At 56.3% G+C, this 6,188-nt stretch overlaps 1 pseudogene; it reads left to right on the top strand.

The window, feature by feature from the left end:
- Positions 1–922: 922 nt before the first annotated feature.
- On the top strand, positions 923–5,810 carry LOC123168832 (flavin-containing monooxygenase FMO GS-OX-like 2; annotated as a pseudogene).
- Positions 5,811–6,188: the final 378 nt, after the last annotated feature.

Raw genomic sequence — 6,188 nt, 5'->3', positions numbered from 1 at the left:
TGTCTCGAGAAACCAACTCCGGCCGCTGCGCCGCATTGAAGCGGACAGACCACCTATTCGCGTGGCCTACCCGCGGCTATATAAGCCGTGCTCCGGCAATGCACATCCACACCTCCTCCTCTCTGAGCCCGTCATGTACCTTTCCAAGCCCGTCCTCCTATAGAGGTGATGCTAAAGTCGTGGTGATCCGCCCCAGTAGGTGGTGGCGGAGGGAGTTCATCCTCTAGTGGACCTTGGCGCCGCCGCCCACACTCTCCAGGCACCTTGGCGTCCACGGCGCCGGCTCCTCCGATAAGGAGGAGATCGTCCTCTCCTCCGGCGACCGAGGACCAGAAGCCGCCGCGGCAGCCGCGCCTCCTTGCGGAGGCGGCTTTGACAGAAGAAGAATTCGCCGGTTAGTTGGAAATCATCACGGAGGTCTCACTCCGTCAGATGGGCCCAGTGCCACCGTCGCCGGCGCGGGTCAAGAAGGAACCACCGTCCCCGCCGCGCTACCACGACGGGCCAAGGAGGAGCCCGCCTCCCCCCGCAGTCGCGGCCTCAACATCCAAATTATTGGACGCCGCGTCAAGGACGAGACCGCGTCGTCACCGGCAAACAACCGGTACGCACGCATTGGCGGGCCCTCCTCACCGCCCCGCCGCAATTATCGCCAAGCCATCAAGGAGGAGCTGCCGCCGGCGATAAGGAAGACGCGAATCGCATCCTTCATTGCCTCGGAGGCGGTGGTGTCGGTGGTCCCTCGGGCTCCAGGGCTATCGTCTCCGAGGAGGAGCGCACAGCGCGGTAGCGGGCACGATACGACCAGCGCAACACCGCTCGCCGCTCCTCGTTTGCAAGACCGGCACGGCGCCGGAATGGGTCCAACCCGGACCTCGCCACCGTGTGGGCCCTCGATCGCTCCGCCACCAGTGAGACGGACGCAAGGCGTAAATTTGCGGTCAGCGTTCGAGATGCCCTAAGTTGACAAACTTTGACTAAACCGTGACAAAACCAACAACAGTCATGGCCTCATGGCGTAACAAGCTCCATGGCAGAACACATCTGATCTGATCAGGCCCTGTGCTGAACCTCCACACCTACCGTCCTCCACGACCTCACCATGGACAGATCACTGCAGAGCTCACCCGCCCAGGAGGTGGACCGAATGCCCCGCGCGCGCGTGGTGGCCGTGGTGGGCGCAGGCGCGGCGGGGCTGGAGGCCGCACGCGAGCTGCTCCGCGAAGGCCACGCCGTCACGGTCTTCGAGCGTTCGGACCGCGTGGGCGGTACCTGGGCCTACGACCCGCGAGCCGACGAAACGGATCCGCTGGGCGCCGCCGTCCATGGCAGCCTGTACGCGTCGCTGCGCACGAACCTCCCGCGCGAGCTCATGGGCTTCTCGGGCCACGAGAGCCTCGTGGGCAGGGTCTTCGCCGGGGACCCGCGCACGTTCCCGGGCCACCAGGAGGTGCTCGCCTTCCTGCGCGCGTTCGCCGAGGAGTCCGGCGTCGCCCGGCGCGTCAGTGTTATCTCTGCCCAGGGTAGGACATGAACTCACGCACATGATATAGAAGAAAAGCACACATGAGTTTTGGCACCATGTAATTCGTGCCTTTTCTGACTCTCTTTCTCTTCTCACAAATGAACCCAATTACAAAGGCTTAAATAGCCACCCAACACAGCTAGCTACTACACACCCACGTACAGATAGCTATCGTGGTCAAGCCACTAACAGCTTGATCCACACGCGTAGCTAGCTGCCCACACAACTCGGCTAATGCATGATGCATCCATGCTTATCTTAACTAACTACTCTGGCTACACGCAAGGTTCAAGCAACGGCCACACGACTTGGCCATTTTACCATGCATGTAGCCTCATACGACACATCTGACCGCACTGATACATGTGCACGCAGGCCACATCTCTTCACATGCATTGATCACTTGGCCACCTAGTACACACGTACATGATTATGGCCACTCATCTTCTGGCTTGCCTATTTGCTCGCGTGCACTCGCTCTATCTTTGTGCTGCTGATCCGGTCGCTACGCCATGTTGCCGAGCATGCAATTTTCTTTGTACTTGGCTGACTAATGCATCTCTACGTGGCTATTACACAATGCAACAAATTAAACGTGACCTAATCTTAAATGCTTAATACTAATAACAAGATTAGTTCCAACAATCACCTCCTTAATCTTGTTATAGTTTATTCCTCTCTTGAAGCCCATGGTCGTTGATGTCGTCGGCGCAACACGTAGACGGCCGCCGATGCCGTCTTGTCACGCCGATTACCGCCTTCGCCGTTGGCTTCAATGAGAGGCGCACCTCCAACGCCTTCACCACATCATGGTCGCCGGCGACACACCTTGTCGACGACTCCGGCATGGATGGCGAACTCCTTGCCGCCGGTGGCGCAACTTACCGGGCAGCATGTCCTCCTTCGATCGTGACGCAGCTTGACCTCGACAGAGAACCGGACCTCCACACACAAGGGCCTCGCGGCAACCGCGCCGCGTCGAACCTCGCCCACTCCGTATGGGCAAGATTGAGCCCCTCCGGCGACCCGGGGAGCGTGACAGAGTGCGCGATCCTTCTCCGGCCATGGCTCTGATACCAAGTGTTATCTCTGCCCAGGGTAGGAGATGAACTCACGCACACAAGATAGAAGAAGAGCACACAAGAGTTTTGGCACCGCACAACTTGTGCCTTTTCCGACTCTTTCTCTTCTCACAAATGAACCCAATTACAAGGGCTTAAATAGCCACCCAACACAGCTAGCTACTACACACCCACGTACAGATAGCTATCGTGGTCAAGCCACTAACAGCTTGCTCCACACGCGTAGCTAGCTGCCCACACAACTCGGCTAATGCATGATGCATCCATGCTTATCTTAACTAACTACTCTGGCTACACGCAAGGTTCACGCAACGGCCACACGACTTGGCCATTTTACCATGCATGTAGCCTCATACGACACATCTGACCGCACTGATACATGTGCACGCAGGCCACATCTCTTCACATGCATTGATCACTTGGTCACCTAGTACACACGTACATGATTATGGCCACTCATCTCCTGGCTTGCCTATCTGCTCATGTGCACTCGCTCTATCTTTGTGCTGCTGATCCGGCCACTACGCCATGTTGCCGAGCATGCAATTTTCTTTGTACTTGGCTGACTAATGCATCTCTACGTGGCTATTACACAATGCAACAAATTAAACATGACCTAATCTTAAATGCTTAATACTAATAACAAGATTAGTTCCAACAATCACCTCCCTAATCTTGTTATAGTTTATTCCTCTCTTGAAGCCCATGGTCGTTGATGTCGTCGGCGCAACACGTAGACGGCCGCCGATGCCGTCTTGTCACGCTGATTGCCGCCTTCGCCGTTGGCTTCAATGAGAGGCGCACCTCCAACGCCTTCACCACATCATGGTTGCCGGCGACACACCTTGTCGACGACTCCGGCATGGATGGCGAACTCCTTGCCGCCGGTGGCACAACTTATCGGGCAGCATGTCCTCCTTCGATCGTGACGCAGCTTGACCTCGACAGAGAACCGGACCTCCACACACAAGGGCCTTGCGGCAGCCGCGCCGCGTCGAACCTCGCCCACTCCACATGAACTCACGCACACAAGATAGAAGAAGAGCACACAGGAGTTTTGGCACCGCACAACTTGTGCCTTTTTTGACTCTCTTTCTCTTCTCACAAATGAACCCAATTACAAGGGCTTAAATAGCCACCCAACACAGCTAGCTACTACACACCCACGTACAGATAGCTATCGTGGTCAAGCCACTAACAACTTGATCCACACGCGTAGCTAGCTGCCCACACAACTCGGCTAATGCATGATGCATCCATGCTTATCTTAACTAACTACTCTGGCTACACGCAAGGTTCACGCAACGGCCACACGACTTGGCCATTTTACCATGCATGTAGCCTCATACGATACATCTGACCGCACTGATACATGTGCACGCAGGCCACATCTCTTCACATGCACTGATCACTTGGTCACCTAGTACACACGTACATGACTATGGCCACTCATCTCCTGGCTTGCCTATCTGCTCACGTGCACTCGCTCTATCTTTGTGCTGCTGATCCGGCCGCTACGCCATGTTGCCGAGCATGCAAGTTTCTTTGTACTTGACTGACTAATGCATCTCTACGTGGCTATTATACAATGCAACAAATTAAACGTGACCTAATCTTAAATGCTTAATACTAATAACAAGATTAGTTCCAACAGTCAGGCTACGCGCCGAGGTGCTGCGCGCGTCGCCACCCCTCGGTCGTCGCGGGGAAGGCGGTGAGAGGTGGAGCGTGGCGTGGCGGGGCGAGGACGGCGAGGTGGCCGTGGAGGCCTTCGACGCCGTCGTCGTCTGCAACGGGCACTGCACCGTGCCCCTCGTGCCCAAGCTCCCAGGTGAGTTCGGTGTCATTCGTTTCACGCCTTCAAAGGTCTTCTGACTTCAGAATTCAGATCAGCAAAACCAAAACTCAGCTGGTGGTAGATAAGAGCAATGTTCATTTCTGCGATGCAGGAATCGACAAGTGGCGAGGAAAGCAAATGCACGCCACAATTACCGCATTTCCGAGCCATTTCGAGATCAGGTACTACTTCACACTTCGCAGTAGAAGAAAATGCAGGTTCTCTGAAGAAATGGCTCCGATTAATGTCTCGTCAGATCGTTGTTGTGGTAGGATTAGGAGCCAGCGGAATCGACATCGCGAGAGAGATCTCACAGGTGACCAAGGAGGTGCACATCGCGTCAAGGCAGAACGAACACAGGCTGGGGAAGATCTCAATCGACCCCTACCTGAATGTTTGGATGCACGCAGAGGTTCAGAAGAATTCTGAATTTTCCTATTCCCATCAAACCTCTTACCTTTCCAGTGGATCAGGATCAACACGCGCTGGTTAAATGTCCATCAGGTGGATTGCATCCAAGACGATGGCCAAGTGCGCTTCGCTGAAGGTGCAGCGGTCGCGGCAGACGTGATTCTCTACTGCACAGGGTACCGTTACCACTTCCCGTTCTTGGACCTGGACGAGCTCACCGTGGACGACGAGAACCGCGTCGGGCCTCTGTACAAGCACGTCTTCCCCCCGAAGTACGCGCCGAATCTCTCCTTCGTCGGACTGCCGGTCAAGGTACGACGGAAATCTCACACCATCACCGTGTTCAGACCTTCAGAGAGCACGGAGGGCGCTGATTGAGCTGATGGCGCATGGTGCTTGTTTTGAGAGCAGACCATCCTCTTCCAGTCGTTCGAACTGGAGGCCAAGTGGGTGGCGCGCGTGCTGTCCGGGAGAGCGGCTCTGCCGAGCGAGGAGGGCATGCTGGCCGCCGTGCGGGAGCACTACCGGCGGATGGAGGAGAGCGGGAGGCCCCGGCGCCACACGCACGCCCTCATGCCTGAATGGGTCAGTAGCGGCTTCTGAATTCTTGTGGTGTTTGCCTCTGACAGTCGTGAAAACATATTCTGCAAACAGAATGGGCAGGACTCCTAAGGAAGTCTTTTTAGTGACTGATGATGTCTGATGGGGTCGTGCTTGGTCTTGCCGGCGGCAGGTGGAGTATATGGACTGGCTGGCGGAGCAGGTCGGCGAGCGGCGGCTGGAGGCGCGGAGGCGGGACATGTACGAGAGAGCCCTCCAGCGCGTCTGGTCTCTCGACGGGGGATACCGTGACAGCTGCGAAGATGAAGAAAAGGGCAGTGGCGACAGTAAAGTTTAGAATGTGTATCTGCATGGTTATCTTAACAACTGTCTACAGTATTATAAGCAAAGTGAAGTTGGGACTATCCTTAATTCTAGGACCCTAAGAGCATCTCCAGCCACTCGTCAACAGACCCCTAAACCCTAAACCCCTCAGGGCGCTTTTTTTTACCATTGGCGTCGAAAAATGGCCCAGCCGCGCCCCCAGGTCCTCGTTTTTCGCCTGTTTGGGCCGAAATAACAACCGGCGAACCCATGCGGAACCCAGCGCATCGGGGGTCGTCTGGGGGCACCGACTGAAGCGAAAAGGCGCATGGGCCCACGATGTCGGCGACACCGGCTGGTTTTCCCTCCATTTTCCCATTGCCGACCCCCTTCGCCCCCGCCGCTCCCGCCATTCTCCCAAGATCCGCCCGCCATGCCGCCGAAGAAGTATGCGCTCCCTCGCCTAGCC

This window comes from Triticum aestivum, chromosome 1D, assembly GCF_018294505.1.
Source record: "Triticum aestivum cultivar Chinese Spring chromosome 1D, IWGSC CS RefSeq v2.1, whole genome shotgun sequence".
In the NCBI taxonomy this organism is placed as follows: Eukaryota; Viridiplantae; Streptophyta; class Magnoliopsida; order Poales; family Poaceae; genus Triticum; species Triticum aestivum.
Note: the sequence above shows the minus strand (reverse complement) of the source record. Positions and strands in the feature narration are given on the sequence as shown.